The sequence below is a fragment of the Chlamydotis macqueenii genome, chromosome 5 (genome assembly GCF_036417535.1).
Source record: "Chlamydotis macqueenii isolate bChlMac1 chromosome 5, bChlMac1.mat, whole genome shotgun sequence".
In the NCBI taxonomy this organism is placed as follows: domain Eukaryota; kingdom Metazoa; phylum Chordata; class Aves; order Otidiformes; family Otididae; genus Chlamydotis; species Chlamydotis macqueenii.
The window spans coordinates 27,891,895-27,911,901 of NC_141560.1; positions in this window are offsets into that span (position 1 = coordinate 27,891,895).

Here is a 20,007-nt window from a genome sequence, read left to right on the forward strand (position 1 = left end):
TATTCACTAGACTATGGAGATTTACAGTGAAAAGAAAAAGTCTTGTGAAGAAGATAGGATGGGACTGAAAATATTTTTTCCTGATAGAAACAAATGAATCTATTAAAACTTTAAGTGTATTTAGCAAGGAAAATTGATTCGTGAACCTTAGCAGTAGTTAAGCTCTATCTAGGAGATACGTCTCAATAAATGTCCTTCATAACAGATTTGAGGCAAAATAAACCTACTACTTTTCAGAGTATTTTCTGTTACTTTGGCTTGGTTTCTAATAAGGCACGAAATAATCTCAGTTGTCATTTGTTTTTTTTTTTCCTCTCCTCCTCAAAGGCGTGAATGCACACACAATCTCTGCCTTTTCTCCCTTTCTCTAGCCCCACCAGGTCTCACTGTTACTTTCACCCTGCAAACAGGCCTGTGATTTCACTGAACCTGATGAATAAACATGCCACGATCAAGACCTAAATGCCATTTTCAGCTAATGAAAAGCATTGCTAGCATCTTCAAACATCTTCCCGGCTGCTCTATTCTTAGTCAGTAAATAAACTATTGACTTTGCAAAGGCCCAGCCTTGTTTCAGTGGGAGCCCCTGGGCACATTTTGTTAACTCAGAACTAAGGCATTAAAACAAATCACTAGACTGCCTCCAAAAAATGAACAATAGTTCTGAAAGACCACATGACCAAGCTTCTTTGCAATAATTTACAAACGAGTTGAGTGTGCCCCTGCCAATGCATGTCCATCATTAGTCTATGGATGTACACACTAGACATTTTAAAAATTGCAACAGATGAAAAACATCACCTCTCAAGCAGAACTCTGCCATGCACCAAAATAAATTCTCTCATCACTGGTTTAGGAAAGACTCCTGGCAGCCTTGCAGTATGTACGTCTGAGTTAGTAACCCATCTGTATCGTCCAGTTACCTAAGTGCAAATCAAGTCTGTGGAAATTCTTTGGAGTTTTCAGCCTCTCCTACCTCGTAGCATTGACAGCCTTCCACCCCCGGTCAGAGTTCAGCTGATGCTAGAGGGAACAGTAACCTCACTTTGCTTTCAGAAACCAGTAGCGTCCTGCACTTTCTGCGGAGGAGCACAGGCCTGGCTCTCCCTACAATCAGTGCCCTTCATAAGCCACAGTTAATTGATGAAGGTACTTACCGGACATAAATTACTGATGGGAACAGCTAGGATACAAGGAACTGCAGTTTCTGAGCCTTACTAACGGCACTCAGCCCTTTGATCAAAAGCCTAGACAGCACATTTTCTTTTTCCTCGAGTGGTGCTTCCAGCCCTTGAGCATTGATCCAGTCCCATACACACTGGCCATCAGGTAGTGCACTCTTTCCAGAATTCCTGCCATGACCAAAGAATTGCAAAGCAAAGACTCCGCTCCATCTACTTGACATAAAAAAAATCAGAGTCAAGTACCGCCAACATCAGCAATGACAGAAGGACCCCAGACACCTCATGTAACTTCCAGGAGGCTTCTAACTCATCTTAGTTAAAAGGGAACGTCCTATGGGAAAGGAGGCTGTGGATGCAGAGTTGCCCATGTCAGATAGATCGCTTTATGCTCCTCAAGCATAAAGCTCTGCTCAAGTATCATGCAGGAGTAGAGTAGCCCAGATCAGCAGGAACTAACATTATTAATATGATAAAAAATTACTTACACATCTACAAGATCTCTGCCTGCCACTAAGCACAGATCACTGAGTTATGAGATCAGGGTTACATTCCATCATATTCAGGCTTAACAATTGCATTCTAAACAATAAAGACAATCAGCTCTCTAGATTGAGGATGTTGGCAGTTGTGCCAGTTTTCAGCCTGTTTTTTTCCAGTCCTCTTCTATTTAAAAGAGGTAAAGAAATGTGGTGGAAATGTACCCTCCGAAGACAGGTCTCCCAAGCAAAAATTGGGGTACCTGTCTCCAGACCTAGGCTATACCTTTCTTTACGTTCAGGACCAATACAGAGAACAAGTTCGTGTCAGATATCCACAGATCTCAGAATGCCTTCCTGAACAAAAGGAGGCTGAATCATTTAGAGACGATGTCACTTTAGTTACTTCTTCATAAGCCTTTGCTCCACCTAATGCTTAAACCTGGGAGTTAGATATCCTCTTCAGAACCTGACAGGATTTGGCTCTGGGTGAGGAATACTTCAAAAGAGAAAAAGAACAGAGAGAAACAGGAAAAAGACGTAGACAAGCCAGTAGCAACAGTGAAAAGAGTAAATGTCCTCACCTGCTCTGGAGCCCAGAGTGTGCATTTCCATGGGACTGTCCATGCTGCTCTCGAGCAGTCGAATTCCTCTGGGGCATTTGACATGCAGGACAGTCCTGCTCGATAGTTCACAGTGCCCACGAGGACAAAAAGGATTTCTTTACATTCCCAACAGCCACAGTATTTCGCTTTGTAGTATTTGTTGGCAGGAAGAATCATACTTTGTATGCTGGGATTGCAGTTTTCCTCTTATTTCCTTACTTTCCTGTTGTGGGTGGATGGGAGATTTGGTACTAAGTTAATGACCTTATGATATTCAACACTAATCATGATTTTACTAAATCATAAATATAGCCACTTAAATATATATGGAAAATACCAATCTAGAGAGGAAAAAAATCCTTATTTTAATAAAATAGATTGATCTACGTAATGACTTATTAATTATATAGTCAAATTTCAGTATATTAGTGCTATGTTGGAGTGTTTGCATCCCTTACCCCATACACATTACATGTCTTCAGGTAAATCATGTCTTTCTTTAGCTGTGATGAAAGGGCAATTGAGAGGAAAATATACTACGGATATTTCTCTATATCTGAATACTGTGGAAAAAGACTGAAGATCAACTCTCTCCGAGTAAAGAGACTCAGAGAGACTATTATCTCTGCTATTTCTCCTCAGACATGTGACTATTTGTGTTATCTGTGGTTTTCGTAAAACCTCCATAGAGTCTTTTACTTCTTTTTTTCTACAGCCGTTCTTCAAGGTTTATATCCTGCTTTGGGTATCTTCTATATGTATCCCACATATTCATGATTTTCCAACACTGCCAGACAAAGTAAACTTCCTTGAAAAGGCTGCAGCCCAGTATGGAAAGGTGCCCAACAGCTACTGCAGTGCTTTTCTGGAAGCTGTCGATTTGCCTCTTTCTGTTGTTTGTGTGCATTCACGTAGAGTTCCTAATTGGATGCATCTGCTGTCTGCAAAATACAGTATCATCCATGATGATTGCTTTGCCATTGCGCTTCTGACAATGCATCTGCTGCTGTGAGCTGGGAACTGGTTGGGGCCTTCTCCTCATCTCTTCCATTTCCCAGTTGCTTTCAGAGCCCACCATGTTACCAAATGTCCTGTTGTGCTATTTGCACATACGGTTACAAGACAGACATGACTGCTTTTACTGAGCTCTTCCCTTTCCTTCCCCTACACTGGCCTCAGGATGCTATGCCAGTCTTACTGCTTGTGCCTTCAGTGTTGAGGTTCTGCCTTCATCACCACAAGTATTTCCTCTGTGCCTGGTTTACCTGCCTTCTGCTGAATCATAGAATCATAGAATCATAGAATGGTTAGGGTTGGAAGGGACCTTCAAAGGTCATCTAGTCCAACCCCCCTGCAAGGAGCAGGGACCTCCCCGACTAGATCAGGTTGCTCAGAGCCTCATCCAGCCTGGCCTTGAACGTTTCCAGGGATGGTGCCTCCACCACCTTTCTGGGCAACCTGTTCCAGTGTTCTATAACTCGCATCGTAAAAAAAATTTTCCTAATTTCTAATCTAAATCTACCCCCCTCTATTTTAAAACCATTACCTCTTGTCCTATTGCAACAGGCCCTACTAAACAGCCTATCCCCATCTTTCTTGTAGGCCCCTTTGAGGTACTGGAAGACTGCTATCAGCTCTCCCTGGAGCCTCCTCTTCTCCAGCCTGAACAGCTCCAACTCTCTCAGCCTGTCCTCATAAGAGAGGTGCTCCAGCCCTTTTATCATCTTCGTGGCCCTCCTCTGGACCTTCTCCAACTGGTCCATGTCCTTCTTGTGTTGGGGGCTCCAGAACTGGACACAGTACTCCAGGTGGGGCAGAGATTGTGTTAATACTTCTCCCTTCCTCATATTTTTTTTTTAAACCAGTAATTTAGCACTCCATTTTCTTCACTCACCTTGAATATGACAATCTTGAGGAACTATTTTACCACTGACTTAATCTTCAGATCCAGTTATCCAATCAATTTTCACAGTACAAATGTGCATGTTTGTGATTACTTTAACATTTGTCTATTTAAATTTGGCTATTGAAATTTTACTTTACCTATGCTTCAAAGTAACCTAGAGTTTTTTTATTGCTTTCTGCTTTCAGTTGTTTAGTTTTAAATGTATCTTTGGTAATAGAGAGTTGAATTTTGGGTGCATCAAAATTTGAAGCCACTATAGGAGTACTGTTCTGATGTCTACGTTTTAAGAAAGATGCTGAAGTACTCAAAAGCCATCGTGCAAGAGCTGCAGGAAAGGTAAAGGCTTGGCAATGATCCTGTGGAGTGAAGGTCAGGGTAGGTGTCCTGTCTATTCTAGCTTATCTAAGAGACTGAAGGGGCAACCTAAGTTAAAGCACTCACACAGTAAACATAAATTTGATCATTAAAGGCTCTTCAGTTCAGCTGGAAAGTTTAATGAGGTCCAACAATTAGCTAAAACCTAGTTCAAAATATGGCCTGACTCCTAATCAGTGGGAATAATTAGCCATTTTCACCACAACTTGGTGGAAAATCCTCTGACTCTGAAAAATTTTAATGGGATATTTAAACAAAAAATTTCTAGTTTAAACATAGATGTTGTCTGTGTGTTGATAATTAATTCCAGGCATCCCCATGGCTCACACTGTATTAGAGGTGCTGGTGCTTGATCAGATCAAGCCCTCCTGGCCTTAAAATCTGCACATCTACATTTGTCAGCCTGGTGGACTTCAGGTACCAGAACAGCCTCTGTCATCAACTCATGTAAATTGTCAGCACCCTTGGGCTACTTTAATTTCAGCTAGTAATTTCATTACTGTCATGGAGGTGGTTTTGAACTACATCAGCTATAGCTGGGAAGCTTTTCAATGCTAGGATTGCATGTGGCAGGTCACAGCTTTTCTCTAGAAGAGCTTCTGCATTTGGGGTAGATGCAGCTGTGAGGGTAGTGGTGGGGCTGAACAACAGCATGGGCTCTTTGTTGCATGTTGTAGCCGCATGGCCCGCGCTGCTGATGGTAGGCACCACCACGATTCTCCTCGGCTTCTCAATGAATCTGTGCCCAGACGCACATGACACTCTCTATGTCTCTGTTTCTAGCAGCACACATCTACCCATTTGCAGACATTCTAAGGCAATGACGCTATCAAAAGGCCAGATCTCCACCCTTCTCCCCAGCACCTTTTCCCCTGTGCTATAGCAGGATGAAGATCACCCAGGTCTAAGGTCTCCTTTTGGTCACTGTCCTTTCTCCCTCTGACAATGACTTCACAGAAAATAGGGGCTGCTAAGGAAGGACATCTTTAGACTTCTTCCCAAGGGCACCTTGTAACAGCTAGGAAAAAGAACTGAAAAATCAAGAGGCTGGGGAAATGTATGTGTGACTGTTGCTTTTTCTTTCCTCTTCTCTTGCTCTCTCTCTCTCTCTCTCCACCATCAGGCTATGCCTACTACGGAATCAGGCCAGTAGCTGCTCCTAACAGCCTCACTTTGCATTTTTTGCTATTGTCACTGTACCAGTCAATCATGTAAAAAAAAAAATATATATATTGACTTGGCAGGTGCTTCTGTTTTGAACATGATTAAATAACTTTTTATTGTCATCTTCAAAGCATTTTTATGGTCATTTACTGAGTGAAAGGGACTCTGATTTTGTAAGCATCTGCCAGAATATGTTTGATCCTGTCATCATTTCTTCAGAAAATCACGCGCCAGTAGCTAGAGTGCGAGATACGGTAAGTGCATGAATTGTCCATTGCACTCTGCACTTACAACACTGCCTTCATTGTCAATGATAACAACAGCAGGGGAGAGATCTTGGGAGTGAAGCTACCTGCTGTTTTCTCCTTGATGTTTGAGCCCTTGGATGCTGTATGAATCTCAGAGATGCAAAGAGCAGCTTCTTTGTTGATGCCCTATTTTATTGGTTATTTAAACATGGTATGCTGTTTGTAATTAGAGCTGACTAGAAAGGAGGATTTCTACTTCACAGGAGACACTAGGTGTTTTGTTGTGTGTCAGCATGGCAGTATTACAGTGCCGAAGGAGACCAGGGCTGCCCTCAGTGCTGCTCACGGAGCTGCTCTGCAGACCTCCACTGGGCACCCAATTTTAAGTTCCCGTCGTGTTCCCATGTACTGAGCAGAACTCACATGTACCCTTCAAATATCTCAATTCCACTGAATCAGCACTGTCCTGTGGAAAACCAGCTAGAGCACACCCTGTCAGCATTATCTATCTATGCAACAGACTTCATTGACCTTCATCTGGGCTTACAGTCCCCGTGCACATCAAAATAGAAGTACTTCTTGCTAGCTGAGTTAGGCTAGTAAAATTGTGTGGATGAAGCAAAGAGAGTTACAAGTAGCACATCTTTGTTTAAATTTAGCAGTAACCAGCTGGCCACATTCTGTAGGAAGCAGGAAGGGAGGATTCATAGGGAGGGAGGGATCTGACGGAAAATCAAGCAGAGGCTATAAAAACATTTCTTTAAAATGGCAGCATAATGAAAAAGGGATGCCAAGCAAAGAGCTTACTGATCATCTGTGTATCACTCTTGTCACATACTCCAGCTAGCTCAGCCCCCAGTATGGAGGGGGCATGCAGGTGTTAGGAAGGACTGACTCCCACACATAGTATTTTCTGCAGGATTCTTTTCCACAGACAAAACTTATTTGTACTTCTTTGCCACCCTTTGAGACAGGCTGTTAAAGTGCAAGGTGAAAAAGGCAAAAAGTTGAAGAGTATGAGAGTTAGTACTCCCGAGAACCACCAAAATGAGACTGACAGCAGAGACTTGACTCTCAGAGGAAACCTACAGACTAACCGGTTGCATCTTTCCCTCATTTTTGTACCCCTGGGTCCCTCAGGACTGCTGCTTCTCAACTACTTTTCTGCCATCTCTGTTTCTCTCCATGTTGGCTGTGCCACAACAGCCCTCCTCACCTTTGACAGCCATTACCTTTCCTCTCACTAACATATCAATAAAGAAATGAAGTTCATATAAAATCAGCTGTCATGGAACAATTTGAAAGACAAAAGAGGCAGTTAACAACAACGGTCTTCAATACTGCAACAAAACAGCTCCTCACATCAGGAAAACAAACCCATCTGCTTTCAGGATTTCTTTCTCTTGGTTTGGAATGTCAAAGGAAGGAGACTGTAGAAGATATTTAACACTCCCATGAATATCTCTAATGAAGGAATATTTCTGGCTATATTAATAAGTTTATGTTTATGAGTCTATGCCATATTTTCAAGACCATGCCACACAATTATTAAAAATCAGCAAGTCAGATCTCAGAAATCATGAGGCCAGTGTAAAGGATCACAAGATTTTAAAAGAAAGGGATAAACTTTTTTGCCTCTCAGTTTCTTTTTGGAGAAGTATTGTGTTACATTTTAAATATTTTTTATCTATTTTCTCTTTTCAAAAGAACTTGTTAAGCTCAGTGAGAACTAAAACAGCACCTGTTTGTACATGCTGTCACTTCATCATTTGACTTCAAGAACTAGGCCACTGAAACAATAACAGTGGCAGTCCTGTGAAAATCATGAGAGTTGATGAATTCTGCATCTTCAAAGGCAGGCCCACCCTGCTGTAAAATAATTCGTCCCTCATGCAATTAGCTCTGGTGGAAGGGTCCCTTCAGTCCTAGCCCTACCTTTAAAAACATCAAGAACCAGCCCTTCAGATAGTGTTTGTCACCACAGCTCTGGGAGCATCTCTATGCTCGGTTGAGAGTCTGACCTAATTAATTTAATCACCTGGCATTGATACATTCGTATGGTATGTTCTCTCACCTTTGTGTTTACACAGCTCTAGTCCAGAGCCTTTGATTAACTGACTACCTTTATTTCTCATAACAACCTCTTTACAATGTATGCATGCCAAATTACAAACAGAGTTTTTGGAACAGTGACTCCCCATCCACATATTTTCCTCCAAAACCCAATTTAAGGATATTGACCCTCTGGGTCATTTGGAACAGCCTCCATGAAGTTGCAGGCAACCATGCCACAAATGTGGAAAGATCCACAGGACTTCGCTATGCACTTTTCTCAGGCCAAAAGCCACCTGGTATTCCCCAGACTCCATAACAACTACCACCCTAGAACACTTGTACATTATAAAAAGTGTTAGACTTCTTACATTAGCAGCTAATGCCCTACTGTAAAAAGGAAGGAAAAAGCAAATGAAAGCGACAAAGAAGAAAACACGTGCATGGAAAGAGATAAAGCAAGAGTGCATTGTCATGGGGCAGCTATATACAGCTCTTGGGAGATCTAGAGTCTCAGATATGAACACTGCAGGGACAGGTGATGTGCAGGTGAACTGGCTGAAGGAGCACAAGAAATACAGCCATTGACTGCATGATTCTGTGTGCTCTCTAACCATGAGGCAGTGTCATGGTATTAACAACCTTCAGACGTGTCCCCTTGACACAATCCTCTGCTGTGCTGCAGAGAAGGTCAGTCTGGACAGCACATCCAAAGCCCACGCACTGAGGCTGGTTGGGAAGCCAGTCTTCTCCTTACGAAGCTGAAGGTGATGGAGAGATTTGCCCTGACTTCCCAGGGAATGGTGCGTCCTGCGCTTGCTAGCTCACTGGACTACACCAGAGAGCTTTCCTCTTACTTTTCTGGTCACCTTTCTCAGTGCTTTTTGGCTACTTGGTCTGACTTTGTGAAGCCAAGCAGCATATATATGGCAGGCCGTGTGGAGGAAGAGTCTGGCTCAGAATATTTCCTGGGACTTCTTTCTTAACAGCTAAATATTGTACAGAGTAAAAGCCTTGGGGTTTTTCCACCTTACTAATCAGGAAAGAGGTAGATCTTAGCAGTGAGACAATTATGAAAATCAGGAAGCAATTTAATTGTCTGAAAACAGCTTAATTGGAAAGAATATCATTTTCTTAAATGATAGTAATCATTTTCCTGGGGATTAAAGAATAGCAGATTTTAACTGCAAGGAAAATCCCTTTTGCTATCAGAAACAAAGTGATTGAAAGAATAATGGAAGTAAAGAAGTCCATCTTCTCCATGGTTCTCTTAAGTATTATTCATATGGGAACCTTTTCTTTTTTGGTTTTTTTTTTGGCTCACTGTGTACATATACGACCAGTATTTATCTACAGCACAATAGTATCTAAGCCCCTCACCAGGAGAATGGCTCCACATTGCGGTAGGAGCTGTCTGAATATATGGCAACATACTGTCAGAGCCTCCTTCACAGTCCAAAAAAGGGGAAAAAACAGTACAATAAGCCAGTTAAATGCATTGAGGGATCCTTGATTGCTTAAAAATACCTAAATCTACTGGGTTTATTTGAATAATAAACATTAGTTTTCAGTGGCAGAGCAGTGGAAAAGGACAGAAGATGCCCACATAGGGGTGAGGCATGCATTGTAGGCAGATCCAAACTTGGAGCAGGGCATGCTGTTGGAAGTGTGAGGGTAATTAGCTAACGTAAAGATCTTTTAAAGAAGACTGGAGGCCTATCTGCAAGGCATGTTTAAGTCACACTTAACATAACTCAAGGCTCAAGACAGGTCTTAACAGCGACATTTCAGACTTGATATAAGGAAACAATTTTTTATAATGAGGGTAGTGGAACACTGGTACAGGTTGCCCATAGAAGTGGTGGATGCCCCATCCCAGGAAACATTCAAGGCCAGGTTGGATGGGGCTCTGAGCAACCTGATCCCAGTGAAGATGTCCTTGCTCACTGTAAGGGGGTTGGACTAGATGGTCTTTAAAGGTCCCTTCGACCCAAACCCTTCTATGATTCTGTGGTTCTATGGTTCTATAAAATGACTGCTGATAAATACGAGGCTGAACAAGATGATTAATTGCCTTCTGGTTTTATTTTTGTCTGTGTAAACCAGCGCAGAAGCAGCGCTAGTGAGAGGTCTGCGGGGCACAGCGTGGCTCTGAGTTCTGTTTTGCAGACTGGTTCCTCAGAGCAGGCAAGCAGGAAGCCTTTGAGGAGAACTGCAGAAAAGAAGATCTAACCCTGCTTTCCAAGGCAAATTCTAACTCAAGCATTGCATCTTAAATCTTAACCTTCCCACTCAACCATTGTGATTGGAGAAGCTGTTGCTTTGGCTTGTATTTGTTGTTGTAAATCAGGTTCTTTTTCAGGCTGAGTAGCACCTTTCACCAGCAGTGCTCAGGCTGAGACTAAACATCCTACTTGTAGACTAAGTCACTACTTAATGCAAGAATGGCTGTGGCAGAATCTGGCTGTGGCACTGCTCTTGTGTTGAGGAGCACTTTAGTCACCAGCAGCCCTTGTTTGTTTTCATCAGAGAATCACTTATGGAGTCAAGAAGTTCTTCATGTAGGCTTGCAAGATCTAGGAAAGTATATTATGTAAAACGTGTCTTAAATTACATTGAAAAGAGTCTTTTTAGCCATGCAGGTTCTTAACTGGTTATGTGAACGCTGCAGTTTAGTGTTTATCTTCCATGACTTCTTCCTGCCTGGGGGCAGCACACCAAGCTCAGCGGCATGGGGTACAAAAAGCTTCTCTGACACCTGCTCGGCCTCACTGAATTTTTTTTAAGATGCTGGTACAAAAGCATTGCTTTGGTTTTTCAAACTGCAGTCATGAGATATCATTTTTTGCAGGGCATATCAAATTGTTTAACTCCTTTTCTGAAGTAGAGTAAGCTTTTTGTTGCTACGGTGGACTTCCTTACAGAATACGGATTCCTGTGCGCAAGCCCTCCTTGCAAAGAGGCTGCCTGTGTGAAAACTGAGGGAGAAATACAGTTGCAGGAGAGAAGAGAAGTGTAGTCCAAGTCTGGTTTCCTATGCCTGGAATGCTAGCTGAGAATGTAGCATCTCCAAAAGCAAGTATCTCACTGGGGAGGTAGTGCAGCTGCACTCCTACCTCACACAGGCTGAAAACCATGGTGGGAACAGCTCTGCTAGTGGGACCCACAGGGATGAAAAAGTGTGGTTAATTGACAGACAAAACAGACAACCTGAGGGCATATCTGGGCGTGTTAGACTTCCACAAACAACTTTGCAGCAGCAAGCCCTGGCCCTTTACTTTCTGCTGGGACTGGCATAGCTGAGGATGGAGGACATGGAGACTTCCCGCGAGATCACATGTGCCAGCACCTACAGATCTGGAGGGTCTCAGTCCACAACCTGGGGAAAACAGCTGACAGCCATTTTTGCAGGGGTTGAACTGTGAAATCAGAGAATGTGATTCCCACTGAATCATGGAGCTGGGCAGTCTGTAATCCCAGCAAGAACAGCAAACTGCTGTTGATCTGCGGAGAGGTGAGTGAGAACACATTATTTTCAGACTGTTCCTGTTGCCTGAGCGTGGAAGCTGTACACTGAGATAAGCATGGGTGGTGAACACAATGGCTACAGCTATAGAGCAATACTAGAAATCTCTTCCTATGCCGTGAGGAACCTGTGAGGACACTTCTATTTGCCTTGGTGGAGGCAGATTAGCACAGAAAGACCTATCCTACCCCTGCTGGAACATGCTCCCAGGTAAACAGAGCATCTACGCAAACCCAGAGACTTAACAAACCACTGACCCTAAAAGAAGGTTCTGGCACAACAGCAGGTAGACAAGCCATTGAGCCACTGCACTGCCTCAGGACAAATGCAATGTTAGGATCAGTGATTACTAGAATTTGTAAGAGAAGGACCTGCCAAGGAAGCATGAGTCAAGGCCATGGACTACAACACAGGTTGTACAAGCCTGAATAAAGCAAATCGTAGGATAGGTCTCTCCTGATCAAATGAAAAAATGCTGCAGAGATGAAGCCCCACTACTATGGACAGGCAAGGAAGCATATAAGAGATATTTTGCCTAAGAAGGCTCAGCTGTTTATCCTTCCAGGTATAAGAACAAACTTTATAAAGTGCATATAGATTTCGTATGAAGAGACAGAAGCATGGCTGAGTGAAGATAGAGGATAGGCAGCTGAGTATCTCATGAACCATTAGCATGGCGCAGTATTAAATATGCTAAGGTAGAAGTGAGAAGCCTGATCATGTAAATCTGACAGCTTTAAAATCTCACAGAAGCCCAGTGTGATGCTGGGAAGAAGCCAGAACAGAATGATTTGTTTGTAATTGCAGGTGATCACAGGAGATGGCCACTCCAGTGCAGGGAGGATGTCAAACAAGAAACTGGAGACATGTTGCAACACTCAGACCCTCACTCCACAGTGAAATTAAAATTAATCAGAGCCAAATGAGAACTTCCCACAATATCTGCCTTGAAATACTGACAAGTAGAATGACGGCAGTGTTGGCCAAGTCTCTCACAGCCAAGAGTGAGGTTTTCCTCTGAAAACCTAGAGGAAAGACTCATCCCCAAAACATCTCAGATCAGGGATTTGTGAGGTGCTGGACCAAGATCTCCCTTCCAAAAAAAAAGAGGAAACTCTGCTGCTACATGACCTTGCTGCTTCAAGAATAAAAGACAGGCAGCAAAGCAGATTTGAGTCCAGCCATCAAAGCACAAAATGCAATGATCACTTGGTAAGGCATTCTCTGTTCCCAGTCTTGTTTCTTAATTCAATCTGGCCAGCCAAGATCATGCTACGGTTGCCTAGTCACTGAATTTTAGAATTAAAATGGGATGAAGAGAAGTCAGTGGCAGGATCATCACACCAGTAAGGGACACTGAAGGGGCAAAGAATTTGATTTTTGGACATAATTAGCCAACTATGTATCTGGCCTTTTAGCCCTTTGCAGAAGGCTACTCTCCTTCCTTAGCAAGGGCTGACACCTCTGAAAAAGCCTGCAGGTTTCTCAGCCCACCTAAAGGCCAATCTTCTTAACCATTTTCTTTCTCTTTTCAAAACTTTCATTTTCCTCATTATTTTCCTTCTCTTTACTTTTCTATTCCATCAAAAAGCACTCACAGCTGCTGATATGTTGAGTTTGTTGCTGTTTGCTCCATTTTAAACAGGTGATTTAAAAAAAAAACCCATAAAATGTGAGGATGTATTTGTACAAATGTGTATGTCCTCCACACAGGGTATTTAAGTATATCAATTTTCTCATAATTCTCATGCAGTACCACCTGAAAACAATAGGAAAGTTCCCCCAATTAACTGTATCGACCGTAACTCCCTACTGTGAGATGATGAACACCCTGTGCATGTGAAGTCAGCCCTGCATCCAGAAAGCAGAGACCCAATGCTAATTATGAAAGACACTTTCCAAGAAAATTGATGCAAATTAGACTTAAAGTGCTAAATTATGAGCTCAACACATGGATCATTACGTTTTACTGCAGTACAAAGGAAGAGGCATCTTTTTCTGCAAATTAAAAAATGTTCCCATTATGCAAAAATCCCTCTCGCTCTGCCCAATCCCCTAGAGGGCAGTGTGACCTAAAAATAAATTAAACTCAGCCAGGCAATTAGGATTTTTCAAAGGCTGGTTATGTTAAATAAGATTGCGTTTCCTCCTCGTTCTGACAAATTGACTCAAAGGTGCAAGAAATAGGAAGATACTTACAGTTTCCAAACTATGTGAGAAAATGAATATAATAAAATGAGCAGTATGACTCTATATTAATTTATTTAAATCACATAATACATATATTTAATTTTGCAAACGGTGAAAACCAACTGTGTTTTACTTAAGTATCCTCTCAGCTGCTTTCCTAAGAGGGGTTTTACGGCTTCAGTTTCAGATGGTCTCAGTTCCCTGGGCTAGCCTTATGGCTTTGCCTGTCTCTACCATTGCATGGGCTTGATCCAGAGGAATTACATTTAGTCAGGTACCCAAGTGAGAGTGAGGTAGGGAGCACTGGCTCATTAACCAGGCATTTGGAGGGCTTGGTACTCTAAGGTAGCCCAAATGCCCACCAAACAGCTACAATGGCCAAGTCCTCCAGGCACTTTCCAAGTCTGAATGAGGGAGGGATGTGTGCCTACAGCGAAATGAGAAAGCCTCTGCCCCATACAGCAAAACTTTGTATTTTATAGTATATGAGGATCACGAAACACCTCTACTTCGCAAGCGTGAGCCTTCTGTTTGATGTGAATAGAAGTAAGGAGGAGCAGGTTTAAACCACCTGGAGGCTGTTTGTCTGACGTAAATTCAGCTCTCGTTTGTGCCCCAGTCCCTGTTCCCTTCCCATCCAGAGCTCCACTTTCTGCTTTTGGGAAACTGAGTTCTGACTTCCTTGATTGTCTGAGCAGGGAGAATATGCACACTCACACGCATGCAGACAGAGCGTATTTGGCACACATCCCACTTAACAACAGGGAGAAAAAACTCCAAATGGACACGAGGGTGCGAGCAGCCCCCAGTAAACACCAGCATTCTTCCAGGAGCTACAACCTTTCCGTCCACACAGAGATCATGCTGGCTTTTTGTCAGCATTTTGGCTGAAAATGGGTTGTCAAGGGCTGAAGGCTATCTCCTGGAGCAGATATCTCTGTTTGGCTGCTTCTGGAAATTGCAGAAACTGAAGCCAGAGGCCTAGTAACAGTCACCAAGTTTTTGAGCAGCAGATCCCGTTCACTTAACGGGCTCCATAGGAGCAATAGTTGGTCATCAGGAACCCTTCGATTGAAGGCTTTTCCAGCTGGTTGAAAATAAGTTGGAGAAGGAAGGATAATGGTTTGGTATGATTTGATTTAAAACAAAATTGATGGAAAAAGGGATGAAGAAGCCTTCTAATATAAAAGTGTCATGTAGATGTGTACATTTTTATGCTGGTGTCATTGCAGAAAGTATTTTTTATTTGTACTGGTCCCAGATCAGCTTAAAGACAATTACACAGATTCTTTGAACACGAAATAACAAAATATGTATATCTGTGGAATTTAAAAAACAGCATTTGGCTGTAATCACCAGGATATGATGGATTAACTCAGTATATTCTGAACTACTTCACTCATTCCTTTAAGTTTGACAGCAAAATATGTTTTGAGACCAGTTATATCACATAGAGAAATACTCCCACATAATAGCTATTAGGTTCCTGGAATACCCTTTTAATGAGAAAACACATTTCTGAAGAAGTAGCTGGCAGTTACATAAAAAATTACTTACATTGCTAAGAGTGACTGTTGGATCTGATGACACATTTTAGGTTAACTAGTTTACATTTCTTTTGAAGTGAATTTCCTAGCGACAATGTTTGCACTATTCACCTGCCTCATCAAGGCCTGTTTAGAATACAGTGCTTAATACAGTTTTTAACCCATTATAAAGCCATGCACAGATAATTTAAAATGATCATAACAACTAACAAACACGTAATCAAGGAGCTCTTAAAATGTATTAAAATTCAGGTCTCTCGCTATTAGCAAAACCGCTTCATTAACATATTAAGACAATGTTCATTTGATAATTAGCTTCTGTTTTCTTTGCATCCTGGCATTTAAATCATCCCTGTGAAGCCAGAGGGGGAAAGTTTATGCTTCTACAAGGTGTCGTTGGTGAAGTCTAGGTTGCCTCGTCATAGTTTTTAATTCACTTCCATATTTTCTTCCTCTTGTACTCTGTTTCTGAAATGTTGCAGATTAAAGACCACTTCCATAGTGAATGTGGGAGTTTACAGCTCTCAGAGCTCAGAACAAGGAGAATGATGGGCCCGTTTTCTCCCTTGGGCTCATGCTACTCTGGCAACACAGGGCTCAAAGGAAAGAACTTGGGAATTCTTCGTGTACACCCTCCGGTGCACTCTTACGCCCTGTGTAGAGCTCAGAGCCTGGCAGAGAAGAAAAGCTAATGGGTCAAAGTCCACAGACTGAGAGTAGGATCATTGTTCTCCATCCTTTCCCTAATTACCAATTATTCATTACAAACAGTATTTTTCAAGGAAAAAAAAAAGGACTGGTATTTAAAATAGATCCTAAAATATTTCGATCCCAACAGCAAAGCATTTGATACTAGATTTTGTCTGACTTCAAATGTTGTCTGCATCTGCTGAGACACCTCTGGACTGCACGTGCAATGTCCCACACATGCGCTCTGTTCCCACTGCAGCATCAGCCAACAGAAGCAGCTTGTTCATCGCAAAGGAAGAAGAGAGAGTGGATTATTTATGTGGCGCTACTCCACCCACCATCTCATCACCAGCCGTTTCCAGGGAAAGTTTGTCGTTCTGTCTCACAGATTTGCAATAAATAGGAAGCCTGATATTACTGAATATACAAACTAGACCAAATGTTTATAACTTTCCCTGATATGTATTTAATTTGAATATGCTCTTAAAGCTAAATAGTAATTAACTATATGTTCTGCTCTTTGAAATCACAGATACTGAATGCTTCAAGTATAAGTAGTAGGGTGGCAGAACTGTCCAGAAGGATCTTTCAGGATGAAGTGGCTGAGCACTGAATAGCAGATTAAATTTGATGTAGGTGAACATTAAGTGATGTACGTTAAAAAAAAAAAAAAAAAACCTGTGATAACGTCACATGTAATATTACAGGCTCAGAGATGACTACTCAGGAATGAAAGGTTATAACAGACAGTCCTATGAAAATGTCATTTCAATGCTTAGTAATGGAAAATGTTTAAAATGCCGAGGAAAGGAAAAGAGAACAAAAGAGAAAAGATAATACCATTGTATAAATTCTTTGTACATCTATATCCTGAACATCATGTACAATTCTGATTGCCCTTCTCAGAAAGGGCACAGCCAAATTGGAAAAGGCTCAGAGAAGGTTGGCACAGGTATGAAATTTTTTCCTTACAAGGGGAGGCATCTTCAGCCTGAAAAGAGATAGCTGAGGGAAAATATACTGGATCTGTATAAAGCCCTGAGTGCCAAGGAGAGGACAAATAGAAAGTGATGATTGTCCCTCTGCCAGTAAAAGTGTGAGGGGGCACCCCATGATGCTGGCAGATGGCAGGTTATAAACAAACAAAAAGAAGATGTTTCTCCACACAATGTTGTTAAGCAGAAGAATTTCTTATCATAAGATATTGCGGGTACTAAAACTGTGCATGAATTGAGGGAAAGACTGGGAAAATTCAAGTAACAGAAACTTATCAAAGATTAAATACCTTGTCTGGCTCAGGAGATCTCTGAGCCACAAGCTGATTGGAAGACTATTTTGGAGAAGCACCACTATACATTTTTCTCTGTCTTCTTGCTGTCTTGCAGACATCTACTGTTGGCTATTATAGGATATTGGCTAGGCAGACCTTTGATCTGACTTAGCACTGAAGTTCTGATATTCTCACAATCTTATATCAGATGAGAATCCCCTCCAGGAAAGTCCTTATAGCAGGAATTTTGTCAGAGGTGCCCTCAGACAAATGACTAGATCTATCCAACTTAACAAATGAAGCCACCAGAGAGAAAATACACCATGTAACAAAGCACCATTCACAGATTTTCATTTTACTTTGTTGAGACTACTTTGTATTACTGGTTTGGAGACCTACTGTAATAATGAAGAGATAGTATAGTGTCACTGATGTCTTCTCACATTATTTTTTTAATTATACTTTTGTTTACATTTTTTGTTGCTAAACTGCATGCACTGATTTGCACAAAACCTACAAACTTACTTTCATCTTACCACATCCACTAGCACAGACATTGACCGAAATGCTAGATGTCAAGCAGAGGTGTTAGATAATCAGTCTTTGTAGTTTTACCTTAGAAAGTACTCATCTCTGCTCTGATATCAAGGGCAGCTGGAGAAGAATATCCTTTTCACCCATCCATTTGTTTTTGAGATGTGTGGGAACTGCATTCATAGAAGACAACAACTAAGAAAATAGTACAAAAAAAGGAAAACAAAATCTTTAAGCTGATGATAGGTTCCCCTCCTTTCTCCTATTGCATCACTAAGAATACTAAGAGGTTATTTTCTTCCCTCTTCCACAAGGTTTTCTTGAAGCCTTGCTGTGGGACTGCCACACTTCTCGGGGCATGGAAACAGCCTTCCCAGTTCTGCTGCAAGCTCCCCTTGTGAAGCCCTGCAGGGATCAGCCTGGCCACCTGCTTCTGCCCAGCCCAGGCTGTTAAAGAAAGGCTCAAATCAGCAGTGGACACCTCCTTACCACTAAGCTCATGATAGTCTTTTCTCTTCCCACATCTTGAGCAGCTACTGCACAGCTGTCTCTGTTTCTGAAGGAAGCTAGACCTTGAATGGGAAGAGTTGAATCAGGTGGTTCCTGGGGGGAAGTGGAGGTGGGTGCCTAAACAGAGGAAAGCAATTTGGGGAAGCAGCACAAACTCCAGCCAGACTTTACCTCCCATGGTATGCTGTCTGACTGCAGCATTTGTGAAATTTTCTAGCTCCTGCCTGTTTATGAAACCTACCAGCTCCTGGTTGCCTTCATGACCACGGGAGGTTTGGAACCCCTGTCATTGCCTTTGGTGGACCAATTCAAATTCATCAGGTAGCGCCCATTAGCACTGGTGTGTTCACAATGGGTTACAGACAAGGCAAGTTTCAAGTAACTTTTGATAATTTCATCTGGCATTCGGAATGCAGTAGGAGAACAAAGACTTTCCTCCATTTAAAATGCAAAATACTTGACCTTGGCTCTGACAGAGCTTTGCCAGATGCTGTGATATATTTAACCTTCACTTTCAGAGTTCCAAAAACTAAGTCTTGAGGTGTTGAAAGTCCTAGATGTTTTTTAACAGAAAGTAAGAGAAAATGGCAAATCAGCCACAGCGAAGCCTCTGCCGAAAACTGCAGCTGCATCAATGTGACTGGGTAAAAAAAAAAAAAAGTTTTTAAAACAGAAACTGCTGATATGGCTTTTGGTGAAGCCTCTGCAGCAGCTGTGATGGCTTTTAACTATGAGTTTTCAGTGGGGAAAAGATGATATTTCTTGTGTTGTTGTTTTTATGAATAACACAGACCAGGTTGAGGAACAGATGTAAGGTTAGCTGTGCCTCGGATTGATCCAAATAGCAAGGGCTGGGCAGTTTGCTGGGGCTGGTAAGTACAGTGGACACAGAGGTAGTCAGTCCTCCAGCTCAAGCTGGTCTCAACACAAGCGTTGAGTGGCAACTGGTGTCACTCAGGAAGATGTCTCTGAGCAGCTGCCTCCCAGGGATGCCAAGGTACTGCATGAGGAGAACAAAGCGGAGAAGCAAAAGCCAACTGTGAGAAGATATCTGGTGTCTCAGGGCATGGATAGCCTCTTCCTTGTAGCAGAACGTGTGTTTAGCCTCTTGTGTGCTCCAATTCATGTGGCAGAACTTCTCAGCCTCCCGACACTGCACAGGAGAGGGTGGCTCTAGAGCTGTCTCCTGTGAAATCTCTGAAAAAAAGGAATATTGTATCTTCCAAGTTAGAGTCTCCTTTCAGGCAAGATAGACACAGTGAACCAATTGGTTTCAGGCACCATGACTCTGGATTAAAATCTGCTCCTGGGAGAACAGAGGGCTGAGGAATGCTTCTGCTAAAAGCTGACTGAAGACAAAATGTCTTTGTGAAAATTCTGATTTTGAGAAATGAGCATTTTCAAAAGGAAAATTTTTGTGGAGGGTTTTCTGAGTAGCTTTGCTTGAATCTCTCTTAAGGAGAAAAGGGAAAAGATCCTGGAACTCATGAGTAGTTCATACTGAACTCTCAAAAAGATCCTGAATTTTCTCCCTGGGAACAGAAAAGCTCACAAGAGGTTATTCTCTGCCTGAGAAAGATGGCAGTAGCATTTTTTTTCTTTGAATATTTAAGTTAGCAAGAATTGCAGTAGAGGTGTATTGCTGCAAGATATGTGTCAGATTTTTAGGGATGTTAACCTTGAATCCACTCTGTTTCCCCACTAAGATTTATTAGAAATATGATTTGTGA